The sequence below is a fragment of the Bidens hawaiensis genome, unplaced genomic scaffold (genome assembly GCF_021521415.1).
Source record: "Bidens hawaiensis isolate Kalapana, Puna unplaced genomic scaffold, B.hawaiensis_p1.1 tig00017476_1, whole genome shotgun sequence".
Classification (NCBI taxonomy): Eukaryota; Viridiplantae; Streptophyta; class Magnoliopsida; order Asterales; family Asteraceae; genus Bidens; species Bidens hawaiensis.
The window spans coordinates 418,812-428,757 of NW_027492648.1; positions in this window are offsets into that span (position 1 = coordinate 418,812).

Here is a 9,946-nt window from a genome sequence, read left to right on the forward strand (position 1 = left end):
AATGAGTTAAACGACCCATGATATATGAATTTCGGATTTCTCGATGAAACATATCTGATTATGAGGTTAGTTTACTTAGCACTAAGCGAACTGAGGGTCAAAAACCCTTCGAGCTACGCAAAGGGGCTTAAAAAGGGAAAATAACCCTAACTTGGTATAATCAGTTTTGAGCCCATATTTCGAGATATCATTCATTCCATACGCCAAGTACAACCACTAGGATGATTCTGCACCATCCCGAAGCTTCCGATTTATCTAACCTTCACATGTTTTCATTCTTAAATCAGATAAGCGAATCTTTTGTGACGCCGATGTCAGGCTAAAACCATTGTATTCACTTTAGGCTATGGTTTTGTGTAAACTAACTTTGATCAGATTCTCTATGCTTTAATGATTATGAACTAGGTTGAATTTTTCATTTAATCTTTTTTTACTTTATCAATCAATTGTTAAAAAGGTTTTTGTTTTTGATTATTGAATCTTGCATTACTTACCTGGTTGTGTTCATCAACATTCAGGGTTAGCTCTTGTATCATTGAACCAATAATCGCTAGTCATTGCAACCTAATTGATTTTCATAATATGAAACTGGTAATTGAGTAGATCGGGTTAAGTTGTGTCAACAATTCGGTTAGGGTATCATTTTCCATCACAACCAAACTAATAGGTCTGGTAATTATTGCGCAATTGATTTAATAGAATATGTTATTAGTTTGTTATCGCATTACCTGAACTTGAAGTGAAGCACCTTTCTCATAATTGTTTACTAAATTAGTCATGTTTTTTACTTGCACTTTCATTGAGTCCCTGTGGAGATGACCTTATTTACCCATACTAGTTATAGGTATTTAAGTCTTATAAATACTTGTTGTTTTATTAGAGCACGACATCTGCATCAGTTATCAACTTCATACGCTTGAAGGTGTTGCCTCATTAAAAACCTTGTTAGGAAAACCCAGTGGGACAAAATCATAGCTAAGGGAAAAGAGTGCACCGCGTATTGTCCCCCCCCCCCCTGAAATGTATTTTCGTTAAAATGGTAAATATTGATCTTCGGTGAAAGCTTCAAAGCTTTTTTACTCAATCATTTGTGTCTTCATTCCTTGACATGTGAATGCTAAGTTGAACAATGTTGCATGATGTAGGTTCTCAGCCGGATCTACACGGAATATCTCGTTCTACGTAGGTGCGGAATCCCTACGTAAGACGATACGAGTGTAGAAGACGATACACGTTAACACAATCAAACACACGTTACAATAAACAAAGACACGTTGTATTGCAACTGGAAACACGTGATTCACTGATCACCGATTACAAAAACTCTGAACAACTCATAAACTGACTCCTCTAAATCAGCCGTAACCTAGCCGTATATAACAGACGACAACTTCGCCTAACATGTTTAGGCGAAGTTGTCACTAACTTCGCTTGTTCCACAAGTTCACCTATATAAGCGAACTTGTGAGCTAACTTCGCTTAATACAAAATACAAATCCAACTAACTCGATTACAGACACTAGACACTGTACTACTGACATCATGTACCAACAGACTCCCCCTTGGCAGTAGCTTCATATCTCTATCTTCAAACACGTGTCTTGTAATCCCAAAAATCTTGTATCTTTCATCTTCAAGCATGAACGCCTTCTCGTACACAAACCGAAACAACTCTTTGATACTTCTTTGCTTCTTCTTTCCAAGCAGGAATATAAAATATCTTTTTCTCGTTCAGCACCTGCAGATCAGCTTGAGACAGATTCACTATATGCATAGGATCATAAACTCTCATCAGCTCTTGTTCATCTTCATCCTCCATTACTGCTTCAGCTGTTTCACAATCCACATACCACCACTTCAGATCTTTGAGCTCATCCTTGGACATTTGTTTCATCGGCACTTCTTTTAAACACCGGATCGGCTTATACTTCATGATCATCCAAGGCTTGCCATCTGCTCTCATTCCTCTGTCTTTGTCTTCAACAAGCTTTCCTTTCTGTGGTTTCAACAGCTCGAACTTTTTCTCCTTTATGCTTTCCTTCCAGACTATCTTCCCAATGACCCTAGCCATGTTATCATCACTCCTGTTTATCAACCCCAACCTGGCTAAGTCCTTCACTTCACACTCAGGCAACGTATTCAACGATCTCAACAGCCTCTTGAAATACTGAACCCCATCATACCTTTTAATAACAAAAAGCCTCAACTGCTCATCATATAACCAGCATATAATCCCCTTTTTCGATTCAGCATAACCCCTGATGTTGTAACTTTTCTTGAACATAGTAGGGACCGCCGGTTTCTTAGTCTTTACGAACCACTGAGCGTAGCCTTCTTTCCATCTTGGCTGCTCCTCCCATTCCGTCTCATCGCTTCCCATCTCTTGACCCATATCTGCCTTATCAACTTCCGGAATCTCGTGCTCAACGTTCTCCTCCACAATCTCTCCTTCTTCAATCTCACTATCAATGACAATCTCAGCCCCTATCTTCTCTATCTCCTCCATCGGTAACACATCCTCATCACCTATAACATCATCTAACACCTCCTCAGCATCCACAACCACCACATCATCACCCCCTGAACCGCCAGCTGCACTCGTTGACTCCCCCTGAGATGTGGAAGTCCCAAGAGCTTGTTCAGTTCTTGGCAACTCTCCACCTGCACCTTTCGATGCATTGGGATCATCGTCTCGATCATTACGCTTCTTCGTCCTCAGCTCGTCACCCTTACAGCCCGTCTCCCCCTGAGATGCCAAGAACTGTTTCAAGGCATCAATTATTTTACCATGCTCGATCAGGAGGGACGACTGAATCTGATTCTCCGCAACGAGGCGCTGAATAGCATGAGTCTGGATAAGATTTACCCTTGATTGTTCTGCCACGACCCTTTCTAGCGCTGCTATTCTTTCCGAATCGGATAAGGTTGCATCGAAATCAAACCTCATATATGATATGTCTTGAGCGTACGGAGGAGGGATTCCCAATGTAACCGGCACCTCAGAAACAGGTGGAAACGTAACCGCAGGTGGTATCGTAACCGACAACCCTGCAGTAGCAACAACTGTCGACTTAACAAACCTTGCTACGACCTCCGTTGGAGTAAGAGTTGGAGGTGGCAGGGACACAATCTCCGGAGCCGAGAGCTGGAATGTAGTGGGTGAGATGCCTAAGTAAGATGAGGTAGTCACCACGGGAACATCCGTGGCGATTGGCCCTGTAACTTGCAATGGTGTAGGGACTATAGTCATACCAGACAGTGCGGGTGGAGTGAAACGAACCACCCTTGAGCTCTCACCAGCTCCCGAACCTGCACCTGCCCGTTCCCTTCTCGATCTATGGACCAACTGATGTAAATCTTTCTCAAAATCCGACTCACTGTGATCATTGTCTCTATTCCTCTTCCCATGAATCCTTTCTTGTGTAACCAAAATCCGTCTAGCTTCAGCCACATCATCATCTGAAGAATCAGAATCAGCCTCAGTCGTAGCTGCCCTAGCAACATCCACACTAGTAACCCGGGCTACCAAGACATGTACCTCTTCCTCAGGGTCAACACGATCCATATCAAAAAATCCTTGACCGCCAAACGCAGCTTCAAGGTCTACATTTTCCTTCGGTGCCACAACAGGAGCAGCAGGTAAAGCTTGTTGTACCTCAGGTGGTGGTTGAGGTGCTCCAGCCTGTTGTGGTGCCGGATCTCGAAACTCGTCCCCACGAGCTGGAACATACTCTGGGTTGATCAAGTACCCAAATAATGGAGTATGTCGAGGACGGAGCTCAGGCTTGCTTCTTGCACTTGATGATCTACACTAAGCGAAGATCCTCTTGCTTACACTCTCCACATATCTAATCGGGCGGCGCTGAGGTAACGTGGGAGCAACATGATTCAAGATCATTTGAAGGAATCTTGGATACATCAGAAATCTCTCACGCGCCACCGCTCTTCTTTGACGGTCTATCTCGTAGAATACCATCTGACTAAAGCTATAACGCTTATTGTAAGTCAGTGCAGTCATCGCCGACTGCATGGTCGCACCCATTCCATCCGTACCAGCCTTTCTCCCTGACATACACACGATCATCACGTGCATAAGAAATCGCCATTGGTCTAACAAGAATCCCTTTCGTCTTTGAGTATCTCCCAATGGACCAGAATATCCCATCCTCAGAAAAGCACCATCTCTGAATGGAGCCACGAAGTCTGTAGGATCGTCTCTCGTTTCATCCCCAAACTGTAAAGCTACCCTGATCTGTTCAGACGAGAACTATACTATCTGATTGTTAACCGTTGCACGCATAACCGGGGGCTCGACTCGACAGTCATATTCCACTGTCTGCCAGAAATCTTCTATGTTTGGCAATGAGATTGGCAGTGTTGTAGTAATAGCGTAGAAGATACGCGAGCGGAGTAGAAATGTGATGATCTTGCGGAAATCATCAACACCGCTCGCATCCGGGTCCAATGTGATGTACATGTTATGCCCCGGGAAAAACTGTCGATGGTTATCTCCTCCTTCGTCACCACCTGCACCACCTGCTCCAGCTACAGCTGCCATTTCTGCAACAAAAACAGACTAAGTTAGAGAATCGTCGAGGCAAATCACAAGTTCGCCTGTTACCATGAGCGAAGTTATGATTTATTCTGTATAGGCGAAGTTAGAGGTGGGGCGAAGTTGGGAACAACTTCGCCTCAACTTGAACTTCGCCTGATCAATGTTAAGTAAAAAAGGCCAGGCGAAGTTAATGATAACTTCGCCTAACCACAACTTCGCCTCATGTACTGTTACATAATTAATTATCAGGAGAAGTTAACCCTCAGGCGAAGTTAAGGATAACTTCGCCTAAACTGTAAGTTCGCCTGAATATGAATCGGCAACAGTTTAGTTGTTCAAACGAATTGATTTGGTCAATTTGGAGATTGCGGACTGTTAAACACATGTTTTTATGGAGATCTAGACGATCAATATGATTACGACCACGTGAAAATAAGCTTGAAAATCGGGTGTTGGATGTTTGAAAAAACGAGGTCACTAAACGGGTCGAAACGATCTTTGATTAACGCCAATGACATAGATTAAAAGATGCAACAACCCTACACACCTTTAACACGGAATGAACTCGAGAAAAAATAACACAGATTGATCGAGATATAACTTCGCTTAGGGTTACTGGGAATAAGTTCGCCGGATTTTGAAAAACAATACTGAGCATTTGACCAAAAACTTCTTTATATAGGGTCAAGGTTATACAGGCGAAGTTATGGATAACTTCGCCTATTGCAGGCGAAGTTGGGATAACTTCGCCGATGTTAAAATTTACAAAACAAACCCCTATAATTTGAACAATTTGCAATTAAGTTTTAAAACATCCTTTAAAGAGTTAAATGATACGATCAAGACCAAGTAACAAGGTATAAAATCATACAACTACATAAGTAGGATAAAACTTAGAAATAAGGTACACGGGATCAAATTTCAGTCTCGACAGGGACTACCACGTTTTAGAAAAGATCCGAACATGAATCATACTAATTACGTGACTGTCACATTGATCCATGTTCAGCTGTATTATGACATAAAGAGACAGGTTGTAAGCAGGTAAATAACTTAAAATGGTTTTCATCGCTTCTGTGATACGGGTTAGGTTCAATTAAGCTCAATATTTAAATGGACAACACATCAGAGATTGTGATGTCTCCTATCTATTCTCAAAACGTATTTGGCTTTCCCCAAGTCACCCCGAGTTGACCTCGACCCGTAGTGTCTGATTAAATAGTAAGTACTCTTCGATCTTTAGACTCTTCTTCTCGTTCTCTTTCTTGCATCTTGATTGAGAAGTATTAACATTATAAGCTCTAGAATGTCTCAGTTTTTTTTTTTTTTTAATAACAAGATTTACACAGTTTCAGAGACGTAAACAACTGCAAGTCCTGAATCTGGATCAGTGCAGTTTCTTGACACGCTATTTTCACGGGAATCAGAACACTCACGGGCTCGTGTATGACTGGGTAATCGCTTTTCTGCCTATCATTCGGAAAGATATATATGGAGACATGCACAACTCTTAAGGAGTTTCCACGTAAAATCGAGGAGATTTAGTTTGTATCACTTCTACGTTTACGCACCATAAAAAGCTACCATGACATACAATGACTGTTCTAAAGTCTTTTAGGCCTAATAACTTCACTAATTAAGCACACAGAATCAGTTTGTCTATCACTTTCCAAGGTTGGATCAATTTTCTTTTAAACATAGTAAAGAAACTTCTTACGAAATAGTAGACTTGAAAAATAATTTCATCTCCCTAAAAAAAATTTAACTTCTATCGCCCCGATCAATTTGAAGTCTTCAGGTAAACGGCTATCCTGAAGATCCAATGGATCAGCGGGACCGACCACATACGAGTATGTGTCCTTCTAACTAAGTATGAACGACTAATTTTCAGCGAAAGAATAAAAACACATCATAAACCGCCTCGGTCACTTTCAGTCATCTGGTTAATGGCTATCCTCATACTCTATAGGTAGAAATGAGGACCAGACATATCCGAAGATATGTCCTTCAAACTGAAGCAACCGACATAATTCTAAGCGATAGTGACGTTTTTTTTTTTTTTTTTTTTTTTACAAATACTCAAAAACGAAAAACACGGTTACTCGGGATTGATCATCCCATTTAGCTCAACAAGGTTTTGAAAAAGAGTTTTGTCAAACGCTTTAGTAAACAAATCAGCGAAATTATCTAACGAATCAACCTTTTCGAGCACAATCAATTTCTTCTCAGCACAATCCCGTATAAAATGATGACGGATGTCAATGTGTTTAGTTTTGCTATGTTTTACGGGATTGTTAGTTACTGAGATAGCAGCAGTGTTATCTATGCAAATAGGAGTATGAGTGAAATTCAGACCATAATCGCGCAATTGCTGTTGTATCCAAAGAACCTGGGAGCAGCAGTTCGATGCTGCCATGTATTCTGCTTCACAGGTAGAAATGGCGACTGAGGTCTGCTTCTTGCACTGCCATGACACTAATCTGCCTCCAAGAAACTGACATCCACCTGTTGTTGACTTCCGATTCTGATTGCATCCTCCATAATCAGAATCTGTGTAGGCGACTAACTCCAAGTCTCCTCCTTTCGTGTACCACAACCCTAGCTTAGGCTTGCCTTTGAGATATCGCAATATCCTCTTCACACCCTTCATGTGAGATTCCTTTGGGTTTGCCTGAAAGCAAGCACAAAGACAAACTGCAAACATAATATCAGGTCTAGATGCAGTTAAGTACATTAAAGAACCTATGATTGCCCGATATTGGGTGGGGTCCACGTCTGTATCACTGTCTGAATCAGCACCTAGTTTATGGTTGACGCAAACTGGAGTATCAAATGGTGTGCTGTCCTCCATCTTGAAGAGTTTGAGAACGTCTTGGACATATTTAGTCTGATGAATGAACATCCCATCTTTCTTCTGATCAACCTGCAATCCTAAAAAGAAAGTTAGTTCACCCATAGCACTCATTTCAAACCTCTTTTTCATGACGGCTTCAAATTCCTGACACATGGCGACTTTTGATGCAGCAAAGATGATGTCGTCCACGTAGACTTGAACCAGAAGAAAGTCTCTTCCATTTCTCTTAACGAACAGTGTGCTATCGATCTTTCCCCTTTCAAATTCATTCTCAAGCAAGTAATCGGATAGAGTTGAGTACCAGGCACGAGGGGCGTGATGTAGCCCATATAGCGCTTTACTTAGCTTGAACAGGTGATCAGGAAAGTCTGGGTCAGGAAAACCCGGAGGTTGCTCAACGTACACAACCTCATCGACTTTACCGTTAAGAAACGCATTTTTCACGTCTAACTGGAACACCTTCATCTCCTTGTGTGCCGCAAATGCCAAAAACAATCGAATCGCTTCCAATCTCGCCACAGGAGCAAACACTTCATTGTAGTCGATCCCCTCTTGCTGATTAAAACCTTTTACAACCAGCCTCGCCTTGTTCCTGATAATTATCCCTTTTTCATCTCTCTTGCATTTGAAAACCCATTTTGTGCCAATCGCATGCACATTTTTCGGTTTTGCAACCAAATTCCAAACCTCCATCTTCTTGAACTGGGCTAACTCTTCTTGCATGGCTTCAACCCACGAGCTGTCCTTGAGAGCCATTTGATAGTTCTTTGGTTCAATCTGGCTTATGAAGCATGTGTACAAGCATTCGTTAATGATGCCTGTATCTTTAATGCTTGTGTAAACACAAGTGTGCTCATTCAAGCTTCGTCTTGTTTGTACACCGTCGGACAGATCACCTATCACGTTCTCCAAAGGGTGGATTTTGTGAACACTCGTAGTCGGAACCGAACTGACTTGCAGATTGTCTTCCAGGTTCGAAAATAGCTCATCAATGGGTGATTGTTGTTGAGAGTGAAACGGATTGAAGAATTCCTCTTCTGTAGAGGCAGCAGGGGTATCGACAGCATTTGACGAGGAAGGTTGACATTCATCGTACTGCGGTCGTTGCACAAGAGTTTCTTCCTCATCATAAAGCATCTTCGTAGCTATTCTGTCATCAACTTCTGCACAATCCAGGTAAGGCAAATTAAAAGATTTAAAAAGCCTATCATAGTCGAAAGCCCCAGCGGGTCCCGTGCTTGGTATTGGTGATTTGTAACTTGTGATATCAGTGTTACACACCACCTCAACCCTGTTGGTCGATAGATTAAAGACTCGTCTGTTGGGAGTCCCAACAACATATCCGACTAGAATACCTTCGTCGGCTATTTCACCAAATTTTGAGTTCGTCTTTAATATCGAACACGGGGACCCGAATGGTTCGAGACCACTCAAGTTAGGCTTTCTCCCATGCATAAGTTCATAACATGTTTTATTCAATCTTTTAACAGTTAAAACTCTATTAAGGATATAACAGGCTGTTGCAACAGCTTCAGCCCAAAACACCACAGGAAGTTTAGAATCAGCCAGCATGGTTCTGGCTCCTTCAATTAGCGTTCTGTTCTTCCTCTCAGCCACCCCATTTTGTTGCGGAGTACACGGAGCGCTATACTGGTGGTCTATCCCTTTCTGTAAGCAGAATATCTCCATCTGATAGTTTTTGAACTCTGTCCCATTGTCAGTCCTGATGTATTTAACCTTCTTCCCCATAATATTCTCAACCTTGGTAATCAAATTTATTACCAACTGCACCGTTTCATCCTTTTTCTTCAGGAAATATACCCAAGAATATCGAGAGAAATCATCAGTTATCACCAAGCAGTATGATGTTCCACCTAGGCTTTTTACATTCACGGGACCGAAGAGATCCATGTGAAGTAGGTCTAGGGTACTGACTATTGAATTAACCTTCTTAGTGTGATGAGATTTCTTGTGTTGCTTTCCCTTTTTGCACGATAAGCATTGGTCTTCAAAGTTGAAATTTTTCAAGGGAACACCCAGCACCAGCCCATTCTTGACAATGTAGTTCATTTTCCGAAGATGAATATGCCCCATTCTTCGATGCCATAACTCGGACTCCGATTCAGTTGCTTTTGACAGAAGACACGATTCTTCTGTTGCCATCTCAGTCGACCTCATGTCCATAATATATGTATTCTTTTCCCTTGGAGCCTTCATTACTATCCATTCCTCTGGTATCTTGAAACCAGGATACAGTACGATCACTTCATCTTTGGTAAAGTGCACAGTGTACTCTTTGTCACAGATCTGAGATACACTCAGCAGATTATGCTTTAGTTCTTCAACGAAATTCACCTTCTCTAACTTCATTTTGCCATTAGTCACTGTCCCAATTCCAGTAATCCTTCCACCACTCTCTCCAGCAAAACTAACTCTTCCTCCCTGAACAGGTTTCCACTCGTGTAACAAATTCTTGTTACCCGTCATGTGTCGGGAACAGCCGCTATCCACAACCCATAGATTGTTTGCAGCCCTGT